Source organism: Myxine glutinosa, chromosome 1 (genome assembly GCF_964187855.1).
Source record: "Myxine glutinosa chromosome 1, kmMyxGlut1.1, whole genome shotgun sequence".
NCBI lineage: Eukaryota > Metazoa > Chordata > Myxini > Myxiniformes > Myxinidae > Myxine > Myxine glutinosa.
This window is the reverse complement of record NC_136261.1, coordinates 88,498,217-88,513,816: the sequence shown is the minus strand read 5'-3', so window position 1 is coordinate 88,513,816 and position 15,600 is coordinate 88,498,217.

Below are 15,600 nucleotides of genomic sequence, written 5' to 3'. Positions count from 1 at the left end.
GCTGCATGGAAAAAATTGAAACATGGCTCATTGTGAGGAACTCCATACGGGGAATAGGTGTTGTTAACGATGACGTCATTGATGCCATAATTATGACGTCATAATTCGACAGGGACAACGCTTAGTCTGATCAGTTTGAAATGTATTGAGCGTGATCTATGCAACAATTATATTAGAGAATAGAAATTAATGATGTCATCGCTCACGTGGTCTGGCAGCCATATTGGATTAAAGGAAAAAAATGTTCAAAAGCAGGAGAGTTGGCTCGCAACAAGTTGAGTATTCTATGAATATATATTATGAATAGGGTAAGTATTCTATGAATACCATCTAGTTCATCATGCAGTCGGCATAGTTCCATATTATTTCCATTTCCTAATGATGGAGCTCACTGTGCTCACTGGGAACTTTCAACACTGTAGAAATTGTTTTATACCCTTTCCAAGATCTATGCCTCCTGACGATTCTATCTCGGATTTCTACAGAGAGTTATTTGAACTTCATGGTAGAATTTCTGCTCTGACCTTCACTGTCAACTGTGGGACCTTGTATAGAAAGGTGTGTTTCTTTCTAAATCACGTCTAATCAATTGAATTGGCCAGAGGTGGACTCCATTCAAGTTATAGAGACATCTCAAGGATGATCAAAGGAAATTGGATGCACATGAGCTCAATTTGGAGTGTCATGGCAAAGGGGTTGAATACTTATTGGCTCAAAACATTTCAGCTTTCCTTTTTTTCATTATTCTGTAAAAATTAATGTCAAAATCCCACTTTGACATTAATGGAGCATTATGTTTAGATCAATGACAAAAAAATCTCAATCTAATCCATTTTACATTCAGGCTGTAACACAACAAAATGTGAAAAAAAATCAAGAAGTGTGAATACTTTCTGAATGTACTTGTGTGGTGGTTCTTCTTACCCGCAGGCGTGTTCGAAGGTTGGAGCGAGAGGGTGTGGGGGCGTCTTGTCGATTTGATCTGAGAGAGTATCTCCTTTGCAGTTACTCATGGTGGCACTGCTCTGAATATCCTGCGCACTGTGTGTAGCCAATTCAAAACCAAGATCATGCAGATCCCGAGTCCTTTGTTGAAACCCAAAATCTTGTCATCTGTAGTGATCAGACATTTTCATATTGCTTCATCAATAATGCCAGCTACCACACAGTACTCATGAAGCCATCAATAATGCCATACCACCCACAGTGTCGATCCATGATCAATATGTTCACCAAGTTCTCCCAGAATTCAGCAAAAGAACGTGAGACTGATTGACTTGGGGCCGTACACAAAATGTGGGATGTTTCCCGTGTCCCGTAGCATCACAGTGTCAGTCACAGGACACCATCTTCATTTTCATGGGTGCAGCAATCTTGGATTTCCTTTCAACATGACAGGACATGTCAATTTAGAACGACCTTGCTTTCAGGCGAGTTCATCCAAAAATGGCAGAGGTGCTGTTCAAATTTTTAATTTGAAGCTACGAGAGGGCATTTCCGAAAGGATAAAGGAGGAAGTTCAAATAGAAGGTTGAAAAATTTGGAGGGAGCTGAAGGGCAACACGATGTCATTGGCTTAGTTGTAAGGATGCCACCGATAAAAAGAAACTTTCAGAATGGTAGCTGATTGCAATTTTAAAAAGGCGACATTGCCCTCATTCACAAAGTCACATACGTTTTTCGGGTGGTTGCCAGGCAAAGTATCACCAAGCATCACAGGGGGGAGAAGGAAGAGGTTAAAAACTGCAAAAAAGGAAAAAAGAGTCATCTTTTGTGTTTACGGATATTGAAGCATTGCCATTGCACAATGGGTCAGGGCCGAGGGTTGTAGTGCTGCTCCAGAAGTGGAACGAGTATGTTGTCCGTCTTCTCTGATGGTTTGGGAAGCGCAATCAAATTCCGTACTATGCCCTCGCCATTGAAATTCTTCAATGCCCTCGCAAATGGTCATCGTGACACTGAAGATTGGTTAGTTTTTTTAATTTTTTTATTCCAAATACTTTCATCAAAATCTTTTGGATTTGGCAAATATCAGCTTTTGTCAGGAACCTAATTAAGCCTCTCCCTATAGGATAGGTGGAGTCTTATACCTGTTGTAGGGTCTTTTTCTACAATTAGCGCCCCACAGTTTTAATGGTACCCCAGAGTTTCTTAGATCCCAAGGAGTACTATAAAGCACCATGTAGGGTTTTTCATTTTTTTCTTTTTCTTCCTGCACGCCTGGTGTTGGGCTAGCGGTTAGGGTGCCGGCTTAGGATCCTAGGATCCTGGGTTCGTAATCCCGGTCGATCGCTGAATTAACGCCAGGGGGGTTGACTCAGCCTGTCATACCTTCCGAGGTCGGCAAATTGAGTACCAGTTCACTGGTAATTCCCTGTGTGTCGTAAAAAGGCGACAAAAAGGGTTAGCGGCAGGAAGGACATCCGGCCGTAAAACATTGCTTCAAAAAGGGGACCAAAAAACAACAACAACCACGGTCCCCGAAAAAAGGCCAACCCCCGCTTGCGGGGAAAAATGGCCTCTAAAGGTGGTTTGTTTGTTTTTTACTCCAAATTTCCGAGCTGCATCTCGGAGCCGGCTGGAACTTTCAGAATTAAATTTTGCATCACCAATGCACTACAGGGCTGACGCAATTTTATTTGACCATGACATATTTTTTAAGCTCTTGACCTAATTATTGACATTTTAACAGTTTTCACCATAACTAACATCATTTTTTTTTTTTTCAAGATCAGTAATTTTTTGATTTTGAAGATCATGCAATTGCCGTCTCGAGATAGCCTTGAGAACGTCGCATTTACGATAAATTTACATCATGCCTCTCTTAGTTACAGGTCAAGGTAAAATGGTGGTCTGAAAAACATAACACTGAAGTTGTGCACCTGATATTTGATTATTGTCCTTGACCTACTTTTTGGGGGATTGTGACCCAATTAACAAAAAACACCTTTTTGATCAGAGCATGAAGAATTTTCCTCTGATTTTCATGATGAGTTTTATGGATAGACTGTAGATGGAGACACATTTTCTTTATTTACACTCTATCCATAAATATTGAAGGTCAAGGTGATGTGGCGGTCCGAAAAAAACATGACCATCATTGGATGACCATATTTTTTGTTGAATGCCAAGGGTATGTTGCGGGCGATCACCAAGGGTAAGCTAGGGGATGCTTACGCTTGGCGATCGCTTTCTTTTCACAGCCATCTAGTTGTATTTGTCATGCACTCGAAACAGCAAACAGAGAAATCAAGAAAAAAAAATGGCAACCACAAAGCCCTCACTTTCAACTCATTTGCCCTCCTAGTCGGACGGACATCTGCACACGTTAGAAGGTTCAAAGGGACGCCCAGATTAACGCCTGTGAAACACTGGGATGAAACTTTATAGTCGTGGCCAAAAATATTGGCACCCTTGCACTTTTTTCAAATAACTCACAATTTTCTCTAAAAGGAAGTTGAAATTGACAAAATATTTGTTCTACACAATTATTTATTTCACTGTTAATAATGCAGAACTTTTGTTTTTGATTCAGAACTTAATATATCCTTTTAAATCAGAAAATAAAAAGAAATGGCATTGACAAAATTATTGACACCCTTGACTTAATATTTGGTAGCACGGCCTTTGGACAAAATAACTGCAGTCAAGTGCTTCCTGTAGCCATGAATGAGCTTCCGACACCTCTCCACTGGCAGTTTGGCCCACTCTTCTTGTGAAAACTGCTCCAGTTCTCCCAGATTTGAAGGGTGCCTTCTCCCAACTGCTGTTTTCAGATCTTCCCACAGGTGTTCAATGGGATTTAGATCTGGACTCATTGCTGGCCACTTCAGAACAGTCCAGCGTTTTGTATTCAACCATTCCTGGTACGTTTTGAGGTGTGTTTGGGGGTCATTGTCCTGCTGCAAGACCTATGACCTTCGATGAAGACCCAGCTCTCTGACACTGGGTTGAACATTGCGCTCCAAAACACCTTGGTAATCTCCTGATTTCATGATGCCATCTACACATTCAAGGCACCCGGTGCCAGAGGCAGCACAGCAACCCCAAAACATCACTGAACCTCCTCCATGTTTGACTGTAGGGAAGGTGTTCTTTTCTTTGAAGGCTTCATTTTGTTTTATGTAAACATAGAGATCATGTGCTTTACTTAAAGCTCTAATTTGGTCTCATCTGTCCACAGTACATTTTCCCAGAAGGATTTTGACTTCTTCAGGTGTGTTTTGGCAAACTACAGTCAGAATTTATTTTGTCTCTCTCTCTCTCTCAGCAGTGGGGTCCTCATGGGTCTCCTACCATAGAACCCCCCTTTCTTTGGGTTGGTGACGGATTGTGCGAGTTGAATTTGTCGTACCTGGTGTCTGAAGGTCATCTTGAATCTGTTTGGCAGTTGATCGAGATGCTTTCCCCACCATTTGAACAATCCTTCTCTGCAATCTTCAATCAAGTTCTCTCTTGCGGCCATGTCCAAGGAGGCTGGCTGGAGTGCCGTGGGCCTTAAACTTCCTGATAACATTGCGTACGGTGGACACAGGAATATCAAGGTCTCTGGAGATGGACTTGTAGCCTTCAGATTGTCCATGTTTGGCTACAATCTTGTGTCTGACCTCCTCAGACAATTATCTGGTTTTCTTTCTTTTATCCATGCTCATTGCGGTACACACAGTAGTGACCTGTGGCCTTAGCTTAATCTCCGGAGTGGACTTAACAGCAGAATGACTCCTTTTCTCTGTTCAAACTGGTTGAATGAGTGATTTCTATATTGCAGGCACCTGCAACTCACCACAGGTGAGTTTAATTCCAAAGTAAAGTAGAATCACCTGCTTGAAATCTAATTATTTCTAACAACTTCTTAAAGGTGCCAATGATATTGTCAATGCCCTTTCTTTTTATTTTCTGATTAAAATTGATATATTAAGTTCTGAATCAAAAACAAAAGTTCTGTAATATTAACAGTGAAATAGAGAATTGTGGAGACCAAATACTTTTGTCAATTTCAACTTATTTTTTGAGAAAATTGTGAGTTATTTGAAAAAAGTGCAAGGGTCCCAATATTTTTGTCCACGACTGCAGCTGAGTCTGAATTCAAGTCTCGGTAAGACAATCTCAAGGCAAGTGTGCATGCCTCAACGCCATGCTGCCAGCCCAAATTCTCAATAGTCATTGCTTTTAGCTCCTCGACGATGGATTTGATGAGCTCTTTAAAACCATAAAGATGTCCTTCAGTCAGTCCCTCAGGTTTTCAGGTCGTCAATGGGTCCATTAATATTATTTGGTTTTTTTTCCCTTCTCCTAGGCCACTCAATGGATTGTTTTGAAACTAAGCACGATGATTCATGGCGTAGTTGCGCAAAAAATAATGGACCCCTTTTTTCAATTTTCATCCAGGTGGTGTGATAATTAACTGAAAACGTAATTATGTGGATATCATGTACAATGATAATAATTTTCCATCGAATTAAACTGAAAATCAACTTTATCACCTAATGCACCCCGACTTCGACAGCCATCAATCGGAGACGAGCGTCTGTTCCACTTGGGACTACTCATTTTTCTTATTAGGGAAAGTGAAATAATTCCCTTTCATATCAGAGAAAATGAAGTATTACTCACAATGGTTTTTCATTAAAACAAGAACCGTTTATATTGAAAGGCAATCAAACATGGCGTCATGGTGAACGGTCAGGCCCGGTGAGGCGATGATGTTTCAACCGGGATTTCCTGAACAATATGGAAAAGTTGCCACAATGGATGGAGGTTATGTTTTCACACCTGTCTGTCTGTTTTTCTGTATGTCTGTCCGGATTCGGACTAAATTTTGCAGAGATGCAGCGTTTGTGACACGGACTTTAGATTTTGGTGAAGATCCGGATTCGGATCCGGCTACTAAAAAATTTTAAGTGATTCTTCACCATTGGGAGATATGGCCAAAAACGATACATGGCAGGATATCTCAAAAAGTTATGGACGGATTTGGACGAAACTTGATGGAGAGGTTGTGTGTGTGACAAGGACTAATCCATTCGATTTTGGTGAAGATCTGAATATGGATTCGGATATGAAAATTATTTGATTATTAAGTGATTCTTCATCATTGGGAGATAGGGCCAAAAACGATACATAGCAGGATATCTCAAAAAGCTATGGACGGATTTGGTCGAAACTTGGTGGACCGGTTGGGTGTCTGACAAGGAAGGATCGATTCGATTTTGGTGAAGATCTGAATATGGATTCGGATATGAAAATTATTTGATTATTAAGTGATTCTTCATCATTGGGAGATATGGCCAAAAACGATACATAGCAGGATATCTCAAAAAGTTATGGACGGATTTGGTCGAAACTTGGTGGACCGGTTGGGTGTCTAACAAGGAAGAATCGATTCGATTTTGCTGAAGATCTGAATATGGATTCGGATATGAAAATTATTTGATTATTAAGTGATTCTTCACCATTGGGAGATATGGCCAAAAACGATACATAACAGGATATCTCAAAAAGTTATGGACGGATTTGGACGAAACTTGATGGAGAGGTTGTGTGTGTGACAAGGACTAATCCATTCGATTTTGGTGAAGATCTGAATATGGATTCGGATATGAAAATTATTTGATTATTAAGTGATTCTTCATCATTGGGAGATAGGGCCAAAAACGATACATAGCAGGATATCTCAAAAAGTTATGGACGGATTTGGTCGAAACTTGGTGGACCGGTTGGGTGTCTGACAAGGAAGAATCGATTCGATTTTGCTGAAGATCTGAATATGGATTCGGATATGAAAATTATTTAATTACTAAGTGATTCTTCACCATTGGGAGATAAGGCCAAAAACTATACATTGCGGGATATCTCAAAAAGTTATGGATGGATTTGGACGAAACTTGGTGGACCAGTTGCGTGTCTGACAAGGAAGAATCGAATCAATTTTGGTGAAGATCCAGGTCCGGCTAGTATAATTTTTTGAAGTGATTCTTCACCATTGCGAGATAGGGCCATAAACGATACATAGCAGGAAATCTCAAAAAGTTGTGGACGGATGATTTTGATTAAATGTGATTCTGTATTGTGATTTTCTGGTCTACTCTGGGATACAAAATGTAAACCGGTGGAGGTATGCTCTCTACTGAGTGCCGTTCTAGTATTATTATTATTTCCATCATTGTCAAAGGCCCATACAAATGCTTGTAAATAAATTCAAGTGCCGTCGTCAGATTCATTCAGGATGTGTTAATTGCATCTCAGAATTATGTGTTGGGAGTAGTGTTCAGGAGATTTGGCAATTAAGCTACCTTTCTCATCTACCATATTAAACACAATACCAGTTTGTGTGTTTGTACAGATGTCTGTCCTTCTTGACAACGGCAGGTTTGAAAGGCCAATCTTTTAACACGTATGTGTGTTCACCATGGTCTATTTTTGAGGATAAAACAAACTCGAAAAACCTTTTCCATAAAAGAGTCATTATGTCTCTTCTAATGGAATTGTAAACGGTGGCTTGCAAACTGAGCCTCAAGGGCGGTGTACAGAAGCGTCAAAAAAACAAAAACAATAAATACTAGGTGCAGGGAGGTGAAATTCGCTGTACATGATGTGTAACGTTGACACCACACGTGACAAGGCCGAATGCCTCAACTCTGTGTTTGTCTCAAAATCTTGTGTCCCAAACCCATCTCTCTCTGTTCCCACCTTTCCAGTCGAACCCAACTGCTCCTGGACTCTGTGTCCTTCTCTCCTGACAAGGTGGAGAAGTTTCTGTCAAACCTCGACTCTGATTCTGCAACTGGACCAGACGGCATCAGCCCACGGTTCCTATAATCCTGCTCTGCCGCTCTATCTCACCCTCTCTCTGTTCTTTTCACCCTATCTTTTGCTCAAGGTCATCTGCCAGCATCCTGGAAATCAGCAAACATTACCGCTTTACACAAAAAAGGTGCAAAAACAGATCCTTGCAACTACTGACCAATCGGCCTTCTCCCAACTATCAGCAAAGTCATGGAATTCCATCATTGCTTCTGATATCAAATCTTTCCTCTTCTCCAATGGTTTGATCTCTGATCATCAATTTGGTTTCAGACCAGGTGACTCTACTCTGGACATGCAGCTTCTGCTGTCTCAACAATCGATGGAGGTCCTCAATGCCAAACAGGAAATCAGAGCTGTCTCCCTTGACATATCACGTGCCTTCGATATGGTCTGGCACCCAGCTCTGCTCACCAAACTCTCTTCCTATGGTATCCATGGAATCTCCAGGCATGGCTTGCAGACGTCTTCTCTGGTCATCGTCAACGTGTGGTCCTGAATGGATTTCTCTCATCTCCCCTTCCTGTTCAGGCTGGAGTTCCCCAAGGCAGTGTTCTGGGCCCTGTGCTTTTTCTGGTCTTCATCAATGATCTCTCCGACTCTCTGGAAAATCCTCTCTATCTCTTTGCTGATGACTCCACTCTCTGCCGCTCCATTCCTCATCCCTCAGATCGGCAGTTTGCAGCCTCCTCACTCTCTGCAGACCTGGACAAAATCACAGACTGGTCAAACAAGTGGAACATGTCTTTCAATCCTGACAAATCTCACACTCTTAAAATGTCTCTCCGAAAAGACCGACTGGAAAACCCTCCCATCTACTTTCTCAACAATCCTCTCCAATAAGTTCTGTCACTCAAGCTCTTGCGTCTCACTATCTGCCATGATATTTCCTGGGAAAACCACATTTCCAAGCTGGCCTCCAAAGCCAGTCGCCGACTGGGCATCCTCCGTCGTGCGAAGTCCTTCCTTGGCACACCTGAGCTCCTCACCACATACAAGGCTCTCATCCACAGCTCAATGGAATACTGCTCTCCCCTCTGGGCTGGTGCTCCTGCCTCACACCGAGCTCGGCTTCACGCTGTTGAAACCAAAGCTTTCAGAATCATTGGAATCTTCCGTGATGAAGCTGATTGTGAGGGCCTTTCACTCACTCACCGCAGACAGGTTGGTGGTCTTTCTGTCTTCTACCGACTCCTCTCCAGCCTTGGTCCCCCAGCTCTGTCTGTGCTCTGTCCCCCAAATATTCCTACAGGTCGCACAAGATCTGCTTGCAACCCTCTTATGGTTAAATTGCCAAATCAAGACTCTATATTCACCTTCACTCTTTCAATCCTCTTTATTCCTGCCTCTGGAACAAACTCCCTCACTCTCTTCAATCCCACTCGTCCCTCCAGGTCTTTAAAACAGCTGTTCCCCAACATCTCTTATCTTCCCCCATCCAAAACCTTGATCTTTTTTACCCCCGTTAATTCACCCCAGGTCCACTTTTCTGAAATGCCGACTACTTTCCTGGAAGTCCAAGCAGTGTCCATGTGTATTATACCTCTCCCACCCACCCCCACCCCCCCCCTTTCCCATGCCTCCTCTCCCCAAGCCCTCTCTCTCCCACAGATCTCCCGATGTCTCTGTTCTCTGCTGTTGTACTTGTGGGCTTCTCTCTCTCTCCCCATCTTGTCTCCCTATATTGTATGTTTTGTGTGTCCGTTTGTTGGTTTTTTTTGTGATTAATGTTCGCTCTTACATGAGCCTCGATCTTGTATACAAAAAAAACAACAAAATAACACACGCAGAGTACGAGTGTCATTTACGTCCGTAGGATGTCTAATAAATAAATAAAGAGACTATAAGCACACCTGACACTAGGCCGAGGCTTCAGACGTTGGCATGCGCACGTGGTTGCACCGTCAAATAAACTGTTCCAACCCGTCATATTTGACGGGCTTTTTACTCGTTCTTATTAATGTTCCAATGGGACGTGGGAGTTGCGGTATGACATAAAATTAGTAAACAGTCTGACAACAAGTTTTAGAGGCAGCAGATTGACCTTTGTCTGGGATTGATTCTCGTTTCAGCTCAAAGTTGCTGGATTGGTAACATGCAGGGCGTTCCATCACAGAGTCCTATGATGGATGTTTAACGGAGCCACGGTGTCATTCACGAAGAGGAGGAAACTTATCAACAGCACGCCAAATAAAGTACAAATTCCTCCAATAATCAGCTCCAATCGAATGCCATGCCTAGCCAGCCGGTTTGATAAAAGAAACTTGGGCCAAACCTTCCTCACTGACGACCACACAAGAAAGTTGGATTCATCGTGGCCGTTAAATAAACAGCAGGAGATTGAATCAGAACACATCAACAAAAAGCAATACGTTTCAGTGGGCACCATAACCTCGTGGGAGTCTATATATCAATATCATTTTTATTGTCTGAAAATATATACAGTGCCTATAGAAAGTCTACACCCCCTTTCAAAATTTTCACCTTTGGTTGCCTTATAACCTGGAATTAAAATGCATTAAATCAGACTTTTTCTACCTTTATTTACACATCGTAACCCAGAACTTCCAAGTGAAAAACAAATTCTACAAATTTCAGAAAATTTGTTTAAAATACAACAAAACTAGATTATCTTGGTTGGATAAGTGTCTACTCCCCTGAGTTAATACTTGGTGAAAGCACATTTGACAGCGATTACAGCTGTGAGTCTGTTAGGATAGGTGTGTACCAACTTTTCACACCTTGATTGGGCAATATTTGCCCATTCTTCTGGACAAAACTGTTTTAGCTCAATCACGTTGAGTGGGGAGCGTTGATGGACAGAAATCTTCAAGTTATGCCACATATTTTTGAATGGATTGAGGTCGTGGCTCTGACTGGGCCACTCAAGGACATTTATCTTTTTGTTCGTTAGCCACTCAAGTGTAGCTTTGGCTGTGTGTTTCGGGTCGTTGTCCTTCTGAAAGGTGAACTTTCGTCCCTTTTTCAGCCTTCTATCAGAGGGCAGCAGGTTTTTCTCTAGGATTTTTCTGTATTTTGCTCCTCAATTTTCCCTTCTATCCTGACAAGTGCCCCAGTCCCCTGCTGATGAGAAACATCCCCATAACATGATGCTGCCACCACAGTGCTTCACAGTAGGGATGGTGTTCTTTGGGTGATGTGCTGTGTTTTTGCCACACGTAACGTTTTGCATTTAGGCCAAAAATTTCCATCTTGGTTTCGTCAGACCACAAAACCTTTTGCCACATGGCTTCAGAATCTCTGGAGTGGTTTTTTGCATACATCAAACGGGACTCAAGTTGGGCTTTTTTTTGAGTAATGGCTTCCTTCTTGCCATGCTACCATGCAGGCCAGACTTGTGGAGTGCTTAGAATATTGTTGTCACATGCACACAGTAACTAGCCTTTGCCATAAAGGCCTGTAGCTCTTTCAATGTTTCCATTGGCCTGCCTCTTGGTGGCCTCTCTGATCAGTCTCCTCCTTACTTGGTCATCCAGTTTGGAAGGACGGCCTGATCTAGGTGGTACCATACAACTTCCACTTCTTAATGATTGGCTTGACTGTGGTCCAAGGGATATTCAAAGCCTTTGAAATATTTTTATACCCATCCCCTGATCTGTGGCCTTGCACAACTTTATCCCGAGGTCTTTTGAAAGCTCCTCGGTGCTCATGGTTTTAATGGCCTAAGCCTTTATTATGAGCAGAAAAAGGTTAAAAAAAAGCATCAAAACAAACTAGAAAATCAAAATCATAATCAAAACCAAATAAATCAAGAACAATAATCAAACAAGTAAATAAACAATAAATCCGAAAAAAACAAGTCAATAACAATAGATAAAACCAATAAGCAACAATAAAAAGAACCAAAAGTCCACGAAAATATCAAGGTTCACCTTTTCCCCCATTTAGCCCCCCCCCCTCGCTCATCCCACCCCCAGCAGGGGGCCCAAGGCTGGGACCCGGGCAGCGTCCTCGCAGAGAGCGGGATCGGGGGTGGACCGGGGAGTGGGCAGGAGATAGGGGAGAGGTGGGGAGGACGATCATGCAGCCATTTCTCAATCTCCGCCTTCGAAGTCACTTGAGGATCGGGGCGGCTCTTTCTTGCCTCCGTGAGGTCTGTCTCCGTGACACTCAGGCATCTTGCCTTATAAATGGACCAGGGGCCTTCCTTCACCGGGGCCTTCCCCTTTTTTGTGGCCACTCCTGCGTTTCTTCATCTCCCAGCCCCCTGAGAACATGTCTTCATAGTCCGAGGAGGAGACGTTATCATCCCAGCCTCCACCGATTGTGGATCGACATGCCGCACCACAGCACCCTCCTTTCCCTCCTCCTTCGGCTCTTCCCGAATACTGGGGCGGGAGGACAATCCCGAACCCCCTGCCACCACTATCTGGCCACGGTCTGCCTGGGCCATGGGGACCGCAGCTGCCACCACTTTTTCTCCCTCCTTCCTCCTCCTACCCTCCTTCCATGTGGGGGGATAGGGAACAGGCACACCAACCACTGCCATTCCACTAGTCCTGGGGTCAACACCCCCACCCACACCCACAGACACACACATCTTGTTCGTGTAGCCCTGCGGGCAGGAGCGGAATGTGTGCCCCATGGCACTGCAAAGGTTACACCGAACCTCAGACGTTCAGTGCTCCCTCAAATGTCCTAAATGGCCACACTGCGAGCAAAACGGTTCTTTACACGCAGATACAAAGTGGTCCAGTTGTCCGCACCTGCGGCATACTTTCGGCTGACCCACGTAAAACACTTCCCCACGGTCCATCCCGATTACAATCCCATTACCGATGTGATTGACCATGCCATCATCCTTAAATCGGAACTTAACGCGATACTGTCGAGCTCCGGTCCATATACCCAAACCATTTCGGATGTACCGTGGTGGGCTTTTAACATCAACATATCGAGACAACCAATACTGTACATTGTAATCGCTCATGCTCTCATTGAAGAGGCAGACCGTCACGACCCTCTCATGGTCAGAGAGAGCCTCGACCACCCAATCAGCCAGAGATCCAGCTGACCGGGCGGCAGTCCACCTCACCCAGAACTCCGCAGGAATTACACGCCTTGGAGTGTTAAGCTCGTGTGGTCATCTGTGTCACCATGCGGTGTTCACCACACAGGGTAGTCACACGACAATACACATGCAAGCGTGGCCATGCAAGACTTCGGTCAGGTCCATTCACTGCAACTACTATTACCTCTCTAACGGCCCCAATTATTTCCACCTTTCTTGTGGTGTTGGCCCTAGGCTTTCACGAATCTGCTAACCAGACCTGACGTCCGACTGAAGGTGACAACAATCTGGAATCTGGCCAGGCCGTGCCTTCAACTACTCGCCTACTCTTTGGGAAGGGTACCGTGGGACATTTAACATCCACCAAGCAATGCTAGCAAATGGGACACCTATTTTAACAGTATATTGAAGGACGGCACACATGTCGATGCCTGGCCCTACGCCTGAGCAACACCAGGATGACAGTTTACAGCCGGGCTGAGATACAGTATCTTAGAGGAGAGTGCGCATCCCATTAGGCCATCCTGCTAGTCCTAATCAGGTACATTCACTACTGACTAAATGGTGCGTTAACTTCCATGATGCTCAAATAATAGGTTTAATTGTCAGTAATCAGATAAATGTTTTAATCGCTGCATCATTGAACTTCAACTCCATAGGGGCAGGAGCCTGGTGTTGCCCTAATGATTAAGGTGCCTGCTTCAAGATCCTAATATCGAGACCCATTAAATAACACCAGGTGGGGTGACTCAATCTGTCAACCTTCCAAGATCAGCTAAATAAGTACCAGCTTACTGGAAACAGGGGGAACCGCATCAGCAGCACAGTCACACTCCCAGCAATGATGCAACCAACAACCACAGGCATGCATACGAAATACTACTAACAACCACTTAGGGCAATGATTATATACATGTGAGGGATAAAAGTTTAGTCGACAAGATTCCGCAACCTTTTTTGTAATCAATAAATGCTTTAAAGACAGGGATTCGAGAAGGATGTAATGTTGATTACAGTTGCAAGACTATTGGCAGGTGGGCCTAATTCTTTCTGATTGATCGTAATGCTCGTCCTTGTCACAGATGAGTTTGAATCCAAAATAGCCATGGTAAACATATAGGAATAAAAAAGGGACTACCTGAGGTTAATAGAAAGAACTTGTGGAATCATGGAAACAGATTTCTTAGAAGGAGATGTATAAAATTGTGTGAGAAAAATGAGGTAAATGGGAAGATGTGGCAGCAGTATCAGTGAGGATTAAAACCATTGCCCAAAAGACAAAGTACAGCAAAGTAGAGCTGAGCCAAGGCTACATTGTGAGTGTAAAGCAGATAAATCGTTACTTTTCACTTCTAAAGCAAGCACTGCTTTAACGGAAAGACGACTTTTGTGTGTAGAAGAGAGGCCGAACAAAGGAGAGATTTGTGAATTTCGTCTAGCGCTGGTACTTTACTTGGTTTCAAAATGAGCCTAACTATGGGGTTGCACTTTGATTTATTTTTCTTTCATGATACAAAAATGGTGGGGGGATTAGCCAAATGAAACATCTCTTTGTAGCCATAAAGGGATATCTCTGGGTGGCCATAAAGGGTATCTCTTGGTAGCCATAAAGGGATATCTCTGGGTGGCCATAAAGGGGTATCCCTTGGTAGCCATAAAGGGATATCTCTGGGTGGCCATAAAGGGGTATCCCTTGGTAGCCATAATGGGGTATCTCTGGGTGGCCATAAAGGGATATCTCCATGTGGCCATAAAGGGATATCTCTGGGTGGCCATAAAGGGATATCTCTGGGTGGCCATAAAGGGATATCTCTGGGTGGCCATAAAGGGATATCTCTGGGTGGCCATACAGGGATATCTCTGGGTGGCCATACAGGGGTATCCCTTGGTAGCCATAAAGGGATATCTCTGAGTGGCCATAAAGGGATATATCTGGGTGGCCATAAAGGGATATCTCCAGGTGGCCATAAAGGGATATCTCTGGGTGGCCATAAAGGGATATCTCTGGGTGGCCATAAAGGGATATATCTGGGTAGTCATAAAAGGATATCTCTGGGTGGCCATGAAGGGATACCTCTGGGTGGCCATAAAGGGGTATCTCTGGGTGGCCATAAAGGGATATCTCTGGGTGGCCATGAAGGTATATATCTGGGTAGCCATAAAGGGATATATCTGGGTAGATATAAAAGGATATCTCTGGGTCGAAATAAAGAGAAATATCTGGGTAGATATAAAAGGATATCTCTGGGTAGCCATAAAGGGATATCTTTGGGTAGTCATAAAAGGATATCTCTGGGTAGCCATAAAGGGATATATCTGAGTGGCCATAAAGGTATATATCTGGGTAGCCATGAAGGGATATATCTGGGTAGATATAAAAGGATATCTCTTGGTAGACATAAAGGGAAATATCTGGGTAGCCATAAAGGGATATCTTTGGGTAGCCTAAAGTGATATCTCTGCATAGCCATAAAGGGATATCTTTGGGTAGCCTAAAGGGATATGTCTGCGTAGCATTAAAAGGGATAACATTGGGTAGCCATGAAGGACTATCTCTACGTAGCCATAAAGGGAGATCTGTGGGTAGCTGTAAAGGGATATGTAGAATGAAGAACTAATCTTCCTGTTGAAGACACCTGCAGACAAATAGAACAACAGGTGAGATCAACAAGACATTGAATGAGGTATAGTAACTGCAGTGGGAAGCAAGCAGTACCTCACCTTTTGGGAGTTAACCCTTCGTCAGAGCAAAAGTGCATTTGGCA